We start from the raw sequence: 14,965 nt of genomic DNA, 5'->3' as shown, positions 1-14,965 counted from the left end.
TGAGGCAAACTTCAAGGAAAAACTGCCAGAACAGATCCAAAAACTGGCAAAAAAAATGAAGAAAAACGTTTTAAGTTCTAAAGTGCATTTCCAATGAGTGTGATGCAGGCAGGTTCATTTGCAGTGTTCAAAAAAAATGAAAAATTAACTGAAGAGAAGAACATTGCTGAGTAGTGGGCTTTTCTGACTGGCTGTTACAACGAGCTCAGCATGGACGCACTGGGTTCTGGGCTGGAACCTTCCTATGATTCTATTCTACATAAATATCATCACAGCAATAGCATATCAAAGGAACAAATATTTTTAAAGTTACACAAGTCTAAACAATACATATTTAACAGTAATAGTGAAAATGAAAGAAAGAGACATCTATATAATGAATTGTTTTAAAGAGATGCTGATTTTCTGAAATGTTTAGACATTTTGAGCATATGGGGGGGGGGACCTTTAATAGTAGAACAAAGAACTAAGAAAATTTACAGACCAGGAACAGGCCCTTCGGCCCTCCAAGTCTGAGCCGATCCAAATCTACTGTCTAAACCTGCCGCCGAATTCTTAAGCATCTGTATCCCTCAGCTCCCCACCTACTCATGCATCTGTCCAGATGCATCTTAAGTGAATATATCGTGCCTGCCTCTACTACCTCTGCTGGCAACGCGTTCCAGGCACCCGCCACCCTCTGTGTAAAGTACTTGCCGCGTGTATCCCCCTTAAACTTTTCACCTCTCACCTTGAAAGCGTGACCTCTCGTTATTGAATCCTTCACCCTGGGAAAAAGCTTGTCTCTATCCACCCTGTCTATACCCTTCATGATTTTGTAAACCTCAATCAAGTCCCCCCCCATCTCCTTTTTTCTAATGAAAACAAACCTAACCCACTCAACCTCTCTTCATAGCTAGCACTTTCCATACCAGGCAACATCCTCGTAAACCTTCTCTGCACCCTCTCCAAAGCGTCCACATCCTTTTAGTAATGTGACAACCAGAATTGTACACAGTATTCTAAATGTGGCCGAACCAATGTCTTGTACAATTTTAACATAACCTGCCAGCTCTGATACTTAATACCCCGTCATATGAAGGCAAGCCTTCTTGACCACTCTATCCACCCGTGCAGCCACCTTCAGGGTACAATGGACCTGTACTCCCAGATCTCTCTGCTCATCAACTTTTCCCAAGGCTCTTCTGTTCACTGTATAATTCGCTCTAGAATTAGACTTCCCAAAATGCATCAACTCACATCTGCCTGGATTGAACTCCATCTGCCACTTCTCCGCAACTCTCCAGTCTATCTGTATTCTCCTGTATTCTTTGATAGTCCCTTATCCTTTCTGCTACTCTGCCAATGTATGACTGGGCATTCATGATTTTGTACAAAACAAACTGGGGGAGGCTAGATTAGTAATTCATAGATTCAAGTAATTTTCTGGAGACACTGGTTCAAATTGAATTTGAATTCAATAATAAAAATCTGGAATTCAGGGTCTAATGATGGTCATTGTCAATTGTCACAAAAAAATCCATCTGGTTCATTAACGTCCTTTCGGAAAAGAAACTGCTGTCCTTATCTGGTCTGCCAGACCAACAGCAATGTGATTGACTCTTAACTACTCTCTGAAATGGCCTATTCAGTTTTACCAACGGTGAGAAAGTCTAAAAAAAAAATGAAATTGAACAGATGACCTGGCATTAACTAAGGTGCCAGAATTGACAATAGCAAATACAGCGCTGTTGACCCAGGTGAATTTCTGTGGTGCATCTTGTAGATAGTACACACTGCTGCTACTGAGTGTTGGCGGGAGAGGGACTGAATGTTTGTGGATGTAGTGCCAATTAAGCAGGCTGCTTTGTCCTGGATGGTAGGAGAAAGTGAGGACTGCAGATGCTGGAGATCAGAGCTGAAAAATGTGTTGCTGGAAAAGCGCAGCAGGTCAGGCAGCATCCAGGGAACAGGAGAACCGACGTTTCGGACATAAGCCCTTCTATGCCCGAAATGTCGATTCTCCTGCTCCTTGTCCTGGATGGTTCAAACCACCTTGAGTACTGTTGGAGCTGCATTCATTCAAACGCTACAGAAATTCACCAAAGCTCTGTAGACAACACTTTCCAAACCCATACCACCAAAGTCTAGAAAGACAAGGACAGCAGATACATGGGTATACTATCACCTAAAGGTTCCCCTCCAAGCCAATCACCATCCAGACAAGGAAATATATTGCTGTTCCTCCAGAGTTGCTGGGTCAAAATCCTGGAACTCCCTCTTCAATGATATTGTGAATGTAGTTATAACAAATGAACTGCAGTCGTTCAAGACCACTGCCTTTTCAAGGCCAACTAGGAATGGACAATAGTATTCACCCTATGAATTAATTTAATTTTGAAATTCTAAGCGTAACAGGTATTTCTTTGTTCAGATCTAAACATGCTTTCTTTTTTACAATGCTATTCCAACAGGCATTCGCACATGATTGTTGTACAGTAGGGATCTCCTCTAACAAAAGTCTTTGGGAAGAGACGTTTCCAACAGCATTGCCTGAATCAAAGTTAGATTATTTCTCTATCTTCGCAGATGGGTGATTATGAACACGTGAGGTGGTGGAGCATCCCTTGGGCAGCTTGATCACCTGGCATTTCTCCATAGATTGTTCTCTTCCATTCCAGCCAATAAAACCAATAGGTGTCAAGAGTCACGATGGGGAAAAAAAGTAGTAATGAAGAGCAGCTAGTACAAGGAATGGTGAAATCCTGAGTCTCAGCAAAAGGAATACCAACAGAGACACAGAAAGAGCCAAGAAAGACTTTAACATGCTGAATATAAAAGGAAAATGCAGTGTAGATGCTAGATATCTGCAATAAAAGCTGAAAGTGCTAGATTAACTCAACAAGTTTGAGACCATTTACAAAAGAGAAAAAACTGAGTTAATGTTTCGAGTAGACTGCTGGAGAACAGTTGTATTCAATTTGAAGAGTTGGGTAGAATTTCTTACATCCAAAAGAGGTGAAGTTGAAAGTGCAAAGACCATTTAATTAGGCAGGGAGGAGGCATACGCAATTTCCAGTGTCTTCCCAGCTCCATTGGGTTGGAGTTAAGTATTATTGGGAAGGTCTATGGTCATGTAAGGGCCTCAGCCAACCACTACTGGGGTTAACACATCTGCAGGTGGGCCTGCAAACGAGCCACTTTCCCTTACAGAGAAAATAGAGGGCAGGCAGCCTGGTGAATGACTGAAGGTCACTCACTGTCAACCCCTGCTCTTACTTCCAAACCACCTGCTCGTCTCCTGTGCAACCCCCGTTGTCTTCTAAATGGTGCTGCTGGCTTCGGATTTGCTCACAGCTCTGTTGGGAAGGATGTCTGCTCCATTTCCCCACTCAGGGACCTTATTTGCTGGATTAAAGCCCTCCTTTTAACCTTTTACCTGCCTGATGGCAAAAAGGTAGAATGGGCCTTCTTCCTCAGTCAGTGCCAGTGCCTTGTCACCCTTTCAGGCAGTTAATGAGACCACTGGCCAAAAATGGAGATTCCACCTATTAATTCTGCTTCTCTCTATAGATGCTCCAGACCTACAGAGTTTTTGTTTAATGTTTCACGGCCAACGGCTAAATGTTGCATCCCTATTAACGCTGAATGCTATTCCGGGTTGCAGGTAAGAAGTCCATTTCACTGGAAAGTTATGAGTCATGAACTTTCCTGATCCAGACCCAACTGGAAGTTTGAGTGGGACTAAAAGTAAGTAAGTTAACAGACCAGATTTCTATCAAATTTAGCACCCTTTTACAACCTCGACCTGCTCCATTTTCATCCAAAAACAGAAACAAAACCACCCCAATTAAATGTCTTGGGGAAAACTACATAACATAATTCCATAAATTCTGACTATTTGTATTTGTGAACTTTGTTCTTCTTCCACAGATTTGAATAACAGCAGTGCCAACTCCTCTGGCAAAGGACAGGAAGCTAATTTCCAGGAGCTTGATTATATTTCATGGGCACAACTTACTGCGAAAGGTATTAACTTTAGACCATAAATTGTAAATCCAATGTTCATACTGTGAATTTACTATTTAAAATCCATTAGGTCAATCAAGCTGCAGAAATATCCAAAACAAAAACAAAAGTTGCTGGGAAAGCTCAGCAGGTCTGGCAGCATCTCTGGAGAGAAATCAGAGTTAGCGACCCTTTCTCAGAACTCCGATTTTGTTTTTGATTAAAGAGCATCTACAGTTCTTTTAGTTTTTACTTAGAAATATCAGGTCTGTCAAGGTGGATAGGTGCTTTGAAAGGGTTAATACCAGGGTGTGCCATAAGCCCCATCTACTATGATGATGTCATATAAACCTGTGGGCTGAACAATTTATGATCACAAAGGAAAACTAATGTCGGGTCCTCTGCATAGGGCAAAGGTTTATAAGGGTCTGAGCGACGTGGGCTTTGGGAAGATGTCTGACCAAATTGGGTGACAAATGTGGTGAAGCCCATCTTGATGTCATGAGCAACTCGTTTCATCTTTTGTGCTATTCACAAGCAACAAGACAAGGTTCTCACAAGGCAGCAGTGAGTTGCCATTTGATGGGAATTACTCTGGTAAACTCCTCGGCTTGTCTGATTATTATTCAGCCACCCATCTTACCAAACCAGTTAAATAGTCATAATTTCGGGAAAACTTGACAAAAGAACCAGAGTGACCACCTGGTAGATCCAGCTCACTGCAAATGACCTCCATGCTGGAAATCAGACCACACCATCTCAGTGCACATTCCTTGGGTGCCAACATGTTTGCGGATATTGGTATTTGATACGTGGCAGCTTCCAAAAAGCCCCAATGCTCTTCTCCAGTTCAAAACAGACAGTTCTGGACTTCAATGCTGTACTGCAGGCTGTACTGAAAACTATTATTGTCATACTGCAGCAAGGAGACTGTGCGCTCAGGGACACTTCTAACAGCATGCACACACTCTGAGCCAACCAAATGCTCACCACATCCCCGCCTTGCATTGTCTTGCCTTGTCTTTTTGTGCATTGCCCCCTCAGCCAGACAACTGGGCTCACATTACTGTTGTCTTGCTGTATCACTGAGCACAGACACAAAGCCAGGAAGCTGGTCATGCTTGTCATCAGGTCTCAGTCAATTCAAAGGGGTTCAAACATTCACTTGGGGTTTCCCAGTACAGAATGTCAAAGGCAACCTCCAATACCAGTCCAGGCCCTGCTCAGGACAGTCAGAATCAGGATCCACATCACATTAAGGGGTAAGAAGCCAGAAGACAGGCAGCACATCACCTGTCTTGACTCTTTCTGCTCTATCATGGACTTTTTTCCTCCAGGAATGGGGGACAGGTAGGTATTATAATGGATGAAAGTGAGTAGCACAACTATGTCTGTTGGTGCCAATGGAGAGATGTCCTGAGTGAGTTAGCGATACATAGAGCATGCAGGATTAGTGCTGTCAGAGATTGTGGTGAGTGAGGGAAGATGTTGCACGTGTCAGTGAGATTGGTAGAGCATGAGCATTGGTGAGAGGTGGGTCCAATAGTAGTGATACTGAGTGTGAGGTTTTGGGGAGAAGATGGTGACATTTACCCTAGAAGAGTAGAGAATGGTATTGGCCTTCTCCCTACACTGCTGGGTATTCCTCCAGAAGGCTGAGACTGCTTTAATCTTGGACCAGGCTCGCCATCTTTTGGTATCGTGGTCTCCACTGCTGGTCATGGAGGAGAAATACCTGCATCAGTACCATTCCTTCCAGCACAACCTCCATGACCTTGCTCTTAAAGCAGTGGACCAATTTCCCACTATCTGCCATATTCAGGGCAAATGTTAACTAACATGCATGGCAGTTCCAGATAGTGCTTGTATAGACGCAGAGAGATCACTTAAAAATTGTGCAACTGCAAGGGATGTCAATCAATTTCAGGATACACGCTGAGTGGTGAGCTGCTCTGAAAATGGCGTGAGTAAAGATGGATTGAAAATCCATGAGAGACACTATAGGGACATGATAAGTAATTAATGAGATGAGTTTGGAGAGATACAGCGAGACAGTCGTTAGGCCTCATCGTGACAGACCCTGCAAAGACTTGACCAAGATGATGCAAATTTCAACCTATCATCTCAACAACAATGTCTATCATATCAATGTAACCTGTAGTTTTAAATTTTTTAATTCACTTGTGGGATGTGAGCATCGCTGGGTGGCCAGGATTTATTGGCAAGTGAGGGGTATTCCATCACACTCCCGACTTGTGCCTTATAGGCTCTGGGGAGTTAGGAGGGGAGTTATTTGCTGCAGTATTCCTAGCTTCTGCTCAGCTAGCCACTATGGTGAGTCCAACTGAGTTTCTGGTCAATTGTAACCTCCACGATGCAGACAGTGGTGGATTCAGTTAAGGCAACATTCAATAGTTAGATTGTTCCTTACTTGAGGTGGGATTGCCTGGTATTTGTGGTGCAAATGTTCCTTGCCAGTTGGAAGGCCAAACCTGGATATTGTCCAGATCTTGTTGCAATTGAACATAGAATGCTTCAGCATCTGAGGAATCGCACATTGTGAACTTTTCAGCGAATATCCCAACTTCTGACCTTATGATGGAGGCAAAGTCATTGAGGAAGCAGCTGAAGATGGTTGGACCTATGACCCTGAGGAACTCCTGCAGAGATGTCCTGGAGCTGAAATGATTGACTTCCAACAACCAGAACCATTTTCCTATATGCTAGGTATGACTCCAAACAGCTTGCCTGGAGAAAGTGAGGAATGCAAATGCTGAAGAGTCAGAGTCAAAAAGGGTGGTGCTGGAAAAGCACAGCAGATCAGGCACATCCAAGGAACAGGAGAGTCAATGTTTCAATTCCTGATGAAGGGTTTATGCCCAAAACATCGACTCTCCTGCTTCTTGGATGCTGCGTGACCTGCTGTACTTTTCAAATGCCATCTTTTTCGACTCCAAACAGCTTTCTCTCTAATACCCATTGATTTTAGTTTTGCCAGGGCTCCTCGATGCCACACTTGGTCTTGACGTCAAGGGCTGTCACTCTAACCTCTGGAAGTCAGCTCTTTTGTCCATGTTTGAACAAAGGCTGCAATGAGGTCAGGAGCAGAGTGGTCCTGGCAAAACCCAAACTGGGTCTCAGTTAGCATTAGTTACTAATATGCAATAAAGTATAGCTTGTCTTCTAGTTACCTGTACCATGCAAGACCATCCAGACCTTGTAATTTCCTACACTTAAGAGTGGATGGTAGCAGCAGCTATCAGCAGCAGCAGCATAGTATGCCAACATACCCATAAAAACAGCATGGCACCACTTCAGAATTACAATGGCAAAGATGCTCAATGAATTCTATGAAGTAACAGCATAGAAGAAATCTATCTGGACAATTGAAACTGCACCAAATCCTCAGAGCAGTTCAAAAACCAATGGCATTGCCCTGTCTCCTCCCCATCGTCCTTTTTATTCTGTTGCTTCTATAAATCTCCTCTTGTCTCTTGAAATATGCAATAATCTAAGCCTCAAGTACATCTTGAGCCAAATGCGTAGCCTGTTTAAGTTTTCTGTGTAAATACATTTCTCCTAAACCATTTGTAATAACTCAGGAAGCCTGACTGGAAAGGAGCATTGTTTATTGCTGCACAGCAAAATAGAGCCATATCTCATGGCGTACATATAGAAAGTACATATACTAGTCCCAGCTTGAATAGAGGGTCTGCTTTCTTCTCTTTATACCTATAAATGTTATCACACAAAACTGAATAGCATCTTTTCCATCACCAAATCACCGTGACATTTTCTTTTTTATATAAACTGCTAACCGTCAGCAGTAAATCACCTGTGTAGCCAATTAAGTATTTATAAGCAAAGTCTATTATGGGCAATGCGAACCATCAAAAGTGAAGGGATGGGGGTAAGGAGAATGAGAAAGGACTAAACTAAATTGGAGTTGGAGAGGGAAATGAAGCCCATACCCCTTCACACTGGATATCCAAAGATCAGGAGCTTGGGGATGAAGTCATAGAGATGTACAGCAGGGAAACAGACCCTTCAGTCCGACTTGTCCAGAAGATTTTTCAGTTAACTAAAAAGGGGGTGCAATTGGCCACAACCAAAATATACATGGTTCACAGACTCCACAGTGCCACAAAATAAACTAAACTGTTCCCCCACGATGCCCAACTTTCTCCAAAGGCATCGAAATCAGTGATGGACAATGTGTGCTCCCACTCCAATGACAATCGGGCATGAATGTAGCCATAGAAGAGGGAAGACAGTCGGCAGAGATGACCACCTCCACAGTCTGTTTCCAGGCTGAGGAGCAGACCCATGAGGAGGTGGTCAGGTCTCCCTTCATCCCTTCACACCAGGTGCCCAAAGACCAGAAGCACTGAGCAGAAGTGCAACCAAGAACACAAAAGAAGGTTTTTCAAACAACTAAAAAGGGAATGCAAACACTCACAACCAATATATACATGGTCCACAGACACCACAGCATTGCAAAATAAACAGCTGGGCTGGGAGCCTGGGTGTCCTTAATCAAGGGCTCAGGTAATGAGTTGCAGCTGGGCAGCCCATTGCCTGTTATTCAGTGAGCTCCTCAAAGAGATTAATTGATGATTCTCCATGAGCATTATCACACTCTCTCATTCTCAGTTTTAAACTGATGATCTTCATCAATGTTAACTAAAGGAAAAATGTACTACTATTGACCCCATTAAAACTTGCACCGTGTTAAAAAAACTTGACATCTCCTCTTAGCCTTCCCTGCTGCAGTGCTAGAACAGATTCATAGTAGCTCAATTCTCTCCTCAAGCCTCTGATTTCTCATTCTCAGCATTATTCGTTTTCTAAAGCTGTTAAAGTGGAAAAAAAATTATAAACAACTCAAAAATAAATATATAAATCAAAATCTAAGATCTTAGCTTATGCCACTTTGGTGTAATTAGTAGATGGTTGTAATAGTAGAGACAGAGCTAATGACTCATACAAATGTCATCTGCGCACAAAGAAGTTGCCCTGAGCTGACACTTACTCTCTTATAAATCAAAATAACTAAACCACAATTTGCCCATAGGAACTTGCTTATTTAAAGATGAAACCTGAAACACAAATACCATCCATCAATCTATCATGAGCAATTTAATTTGACTGGGTGAAATGTAAAGTATTATAATTTGGGTATGGGTGGATTTACTCAGCAAAGATGATCAGAGTTCAGTTTGACTGCAGCGGCTGGATTTTGCAGATTGCTACATATCATATGCTTACTGACAGAGTGAAAAACTGCTGTTATGTTATTTCATTTTTGAATGATGGGCAATTTCTGTTTTAGAATGTACCAATCCCTGTTGCTAAGAACTGGAAAGGTCAAATTTCTGTTTCCTACTTGCTTTCACAACAATTTTGCCAAGGACAAATATATCTGCGCAGTTAGAAATCGGTCATGACCCATTTTCAGGTGTAGAATTAGCAGTGCACAGGTTGCACATACCGCTCCACGAAGCAAGTGGCTCACCTGAAATTAATGCCATGGGACTCACATTATCTGTCATTCATGTCAGCTGCTGGATCCTGCTGTGTTTTGAAAGACAGCCCACTCACTTCAGACAGATCAGTGTCTGACTAATTGCTTTTTCTGGCTGCACTGCTTAGGTCTGCTATAGAATCCACATCGTGCTTCCAAAGAACTGTTTGACTTCTTCAATGGTAAATAGTTCCTAGGTCATATCCACACCTGGAAAATCTAAGCAGAGCAGACATGTCTGGTGTCTCCTCTACTTCGACTGTTCAACCTTCCAGAGTTCTAAGCTATTCATTAATGAGGAACCTTACACCTAGTTTTGAATAACAGCCGTGATCAAACATCACTTATCTGAACACATTGCAAGACATTGAGAGCAAACAATCACGCAGCTAATTTCATTACCATCCTTATTATATTTGTATAACATGGTCATAAATACTTAGCAATATCTGTCCTAAATCATCAACCTGAAAAAACTGTTATGATCAAAAATAAAGTTAAAATTCACACAACACCAGGTTATAGTCCAACAGGTTTATTTGAAAGCATTAGCTTTTCAGAGCATTGCTCCTTCATCAGGTAACTGTGGAGCAGGATCATAAGACACAGACTTTACTGCAAAAGATTACAGTGTTATGCAACTGGAATGATACATTGAACAAACTAGATTGTTGTTAAGTCTTTCATCTTTCAGAATAGGTTGCAGTGTTCAGTTCAGAACTTTTTTGAGTCACATTCTCGAGACAACTTAAGGTTTTTTTTAAAAAAAGTGACATCTCAGCTCAGACAATGTATTAAAGGTGTGAGGTTAGAGTGTCTGTATTCCAATCTTGAGTCAGACTGGTTCTATTTCCAAAGTAAGAATTTATAAAATGTTACATGGATTGACTGCCTGTATTGACTGCTTGCAGATTGTGCATTTTTTGAGCAAAATAGAATGTATCTGCAAATATAATTCTGCAAACACAAATTCACCCCAAAGACTTATATGTGTGTGCATGTGCATGAGAGAGAGTGTGTGTGCAAGTATGTGTGTGCGTGTGAATGTGAATGCACGTGAGAGAGAGTGTTTGCATGCATGCAAGCTTGGTAAAGTGTGTGTGTGAGAGTGTGATGGGGTATAAGCCTGTGAGAGAGTGTGTGCGTGGGTGTGATTTTAAGGGCTGAATATGTGTGTATATGAGAGAGAGTATGTGTATGACAGGGGTTCTGCTTGAGTGTGTGAGTATGTAAGAATGTGTATGTGTGTGTGTGAGAGTGTATAGTGTAGTGGACATGAACCCAAGGTCCCAGTTCAGGCCATCCTCATGGGTACTGAACTTGGCTATCAGTCTCTGCTCGGCCACTCTGCTTCGTTGCCTGCCCCGAAGTCCACCTTGGAGGATTGTCACCCGAAGGTTCGAGGCCGAATGTCCCTGACTGCTGAAGTGTTCCCCGACTGGAAGGGAACACCCCTGTCTGATGATTGTTGTGTGGTGTCCATTGCGTGGTAATCCTTTGCTATAAATTCTGTGTCTTATGATCCTGCTCCACAACTACCTGATGAAGGAGCAGCACTCTGAAAGCTAGTGCCTCCAAATAACCCTGTTGGACTATAACCTGGTGTTGAGTGATTTTTAACTTTGTCCATCCCAGTTCAACACCAGCACCTCCACTTCACAATCACGATCAAAAATGACATCTGTGTTCTATCTTTCTCTACACTGTTTGCATCTTACAGGAACAGAAATGCCATTGTACCTGCAGGTCATTTGCTTTGAACAGTTTTGTTTTGTTTTAGATCACATTGGACATTGGTACTTTCATGTTTGTTTCTCATTTTAATGTGTTTTATTGTGTTCAACAGGCAATCAAATTCTACAAAACATTTTTACTATTTTCTATTAATTGAAGATTTTTAATGTTTATCATCTTGCTGACCCAATATGATGGCTAATTCCAGTTTGTAAAGATTTGAAAACATATACCTTTTTCTGTATTCAGTTGACAATTTCAGAATTAATATAATTTTTTTGATTGACAGTTGCTGAACACTTTTGCCAGTCTTGTTCATACAAATATTAAGGTGCAGACTATTAGTTTTGGAATGAATGTAATTTGCATAGTAGTGACCAGCAAGATGCACAATAAATGCCAAGTGTCCCTTGGACAGAACTATTTATGGAAATTATTGAGAGAGTGTTAGAGGTTGGGAAGAATTCCTTACTATGAATATGATCAAAGCATTTGTAGTGATTTGGAAACTGACTTCCTTTTGCTATTTCACACCTTTATAATTCTTCATCCAGTCCAAGCAGACTGCATTTTTTAAATGAGGAATATTATGCCTACAGTTTCAGAAAGAGAGATTATCAAGTCATTACTTTAGTCTTCACACCATCAGGCAAGTAAAAGAGATATAGGTGCTTTTGATAGTCTTTCTTCTTCATTATCTTTTATGTTTTACCAGGATTATCTTCTTTTCATGCTCCCCATGCATGATTGATCAGCTCTAGTCAAGATGATTCTACTGGCCTAAATTCCAACTGAAAACTGAAGACCCATCTCAAATGACACCATGCATTTAAGTTTTGTTTTTGCACAACTTGACAGACTAACAAGAATTGTATTACAAACAAAACCTACCCGTAGGCCTGTTTAGTTATTAACTCTTGAATTTTCCATTGCCTTTTTACTTTTTATGGAAAACAGCACTTTCTGTTCCCTCATAAAATCAACATTCTGTGAATGTCACATTATAAAACACTCAGAAGCATGGAACTGTTTGTCTGTTTTTCTTCATACTCGAAAGAGACAACCATGGACCCTTCCTACAGCTTTGATCTTACTTGTGAAATAGTAAATGAACATGCCAACTATTTTTGCAATTCTACTTATCTATTTACCTTCTGCCCCAATCTCTACACAGTCTGTGGATGTCTAACATTTATAGCTAAGTGCCACATTTAAATCAATTTGAATCTATGAATTGACCTTGGGGTTGTAACTTAAACAGCTGTTAAGGTGTGATCAACAATGCACAAGCACCAAGTGCTGATACCCAGCACGCAGTGACCAGACAGAAAAATGTATTTGTTCATTTCAGTAAAATTGATTTTATTTTGTGAGATCCACACTGAATATCTTACAACATATCCTATTGTTCATTTCCTAATATGCTGTAAATATTTCACATGTTAGACAAACATCATTTCATGGTATTTGATGAAATAATGATACCAAAACACCCACCGTCCATCAAACCTCATTTCCAAAAGGATGCACTGGCATTTGTAGAACTCATATCTGATCTGTATGAAACAAACTGACATCAGACTTGTTACAGAGTATCTTCCAGGGAACAATTTGACTTGTATTATCGAACCATGTTTAAAGATAAGACCAGATTGCTTAAGTTCAGTTTTATCTTTTTTAGGGAAGCAAGTTTGTTCTGAAGGTGATTTATATCTTTAATGCTCGCATAAAGTCTAAAACGAAAAAAGAATTACCTGTTAAATCCCAGATTTATGGAATGGTGCACTCCTTCATCATCAGAACTGTGTAACATGCCTTTGTTGCTTCAGTGAGGGACTGATCATCTCTGTCACCTTGGTAACAGTGTGAATCAAAGAAAAAAATGAATAAAGCACATAACATTCAGAGCCTGCCCATGACTTGCTGATTTGCTCTCTGGGAAGCAAATGGCTCAAGGCAAAATGCAGCACGATAATGACCAAAGAGTAACTGGTGGTGGAAGTAGGTTTAAACGAGACTCGGTCAGACTGCAGCTCATTCACGCTCAGCCTGTCTGGTAATATAATGGCAATTTACATTACAGTCCATACAATGTAGAGTGGAATCTATGACTAATCCCAAATAAGAAACCAGCTACCATTGCAGAGTAATATGACTCTATGTGGAATTCAGGTGGACGAGTATACATCACCTCACAGGTGCGGTACCTACAGAGACTGCGGCAGCAGCTTCTGACTGAACCAGGCTATTTATAACTCTGATCCCAGCTTCTCAACTACATACTGTAGCAGGACGTGGATGGAACAAGCTCATTCCATTGACTGTTTCATTTATATTAATACAAGCTTTAAGTAGATGAAAGCCTTTTGCTTTATAGGTATCTCTAACCCTACCTAATCAAACCTATTATGCACCTAAACTTCTGTGCTCACAAGATTAGTAAAGTTTATTAGTATGTAAAAATACTGTTTGCTTAGTTGTTACTTTCATGGTATTTACTTGACAATCACAAACCAGAGTTAACCTTATTATATTATATAGGTAGATAATAGAGCAAACCTAAATCAGGCCAGTTTCTGTGGCCTAAATTCAGCACCTAATTAACATAACCTGAATCTGGTCATTAGTTGCCAAGGAAAACTAAATCTTCCCAGACTCAAATGACACATGTATCACTAAATACAGCAGCGTAGGCAAATAAGATTGGGGGGAAAAGAGCAAACAAACACCAGAATTCATATCGAATTGAAAAGCAAAGTTATTTACAGTTTATGCAGAACCTGGTCTGAACTACACTTGTAGTACTGAGAACAGTTCTAGTCTCCTTGGTATAATAAAGAAACAGAGAAGGTGCAAAAATACAGTACTAGTTTGTAGTCAGAACTGAGTGGTTATACCTATCAAAGAAATTGAACAAGCTAGGACTCTTTCTCAAGAAATTGAAGGTTGAGAGGAGGCCTGATTCTTTAAGATTATGAAAAGGTTTGGGGAGATGAAAAAAAATTTATACCTAAAAGGGAGGCCAAACTTGGAACCATAAATATAAGATAGTCATTATATTCCACAGGGAATTCAGGATTGAGAAACCTCTTTACCCAGAAGATGGTTAGAATGTGAAACTATGTACCTGAGGGGAAACGAGAGAAGTGTATGCAGGAAAAAGCCATAGGATAAAATGATTGGGTTAAATATAAACAGATGAGAGGTGGATCCTGTACAGCGTAAACACTGGCATGTACTTATTGACCTGAATGGCCTATGAATGGTACACTGGATGAGGAACTAAACTGTGAAGTGTTTTGATTATATTTTAGATGCTGCACAGCCATTTAACACTTAAAGACAGCTCTAAGGTGAGTGTGCACATATCTGATGGTCTGGACAGTAAACACCATCTTGATAAAGAAGCATGTAAGTGCATATCCAATGACCATCAGCAGCAGTCAAGAAATAGAGATAATGATACACTGATTTGGTGGTAGTTTGGTCATTTTCAAACTCTATGTCCTATATTTAGTGGGTGGCACGGTGGAACAGTGGTTAGCAATGCTGCCTCACAGCGCCTGAGACCCGGGTTCAATTCCCGCCTCAGGCGACTGACTGTGTGGCGTTTGCACATCCTCCCCGTGTCTGCGTGGGTTTCCTACGGGTGCTCCGGTTTCCTCCCACAATCCAAAGATGTGCAGGTCAGGTGAATTGACCATGTTAAATTGTCCGCAG

At 41.1% G+C, this 14,965-nt stretch overlaps 1 protein-coding gene across 1 annotated transcript in view; it reads right to left on the bottom strand.

Moving 5' to 3' along the window:
* Nucleotides 1-13,265, bottom strand: part of LOC122564332 (E3 ubiquitin-protein ligase RNF182-like) — a 29,072-nt gene extending 15,807 nt beyond the window's left edge. Inside the window, exon 1 of the mRNA XM_043719053.2 lies at nucleotides 13,000-13,265. The gene's annotated coding sequence lies outside the window, so the exon portion shown is untranslated. The remainder of the gene's footprint in view (nucleotides 1-12,999) is intronic.
* Nucleotides 13,266-14,965: the final 1,700 nt, after the last annotated feature.

This window comes from Chiloscyllium plagiosum, unplaced genomic scaffold (genome assembly GCF_037043375.1).
Source record: "Chiloscyllium plagiosum isolate Xiang-an unplaced genomic scaffold, Cpla_swu_hap1 HiC_scaffold_34, whole genome shotgun sequence".
Taxonomy (NCBI): Eukaryota; Metazoa; Chordata; class Chondrichthyes; order Orectolobiformes; family Hemiscylliidae; genus Chiloscyllium; species Chiloscyllium plagiosum.
This window is presented reverse-complemented; position numbering and strand designations above follow the sequence as displayed.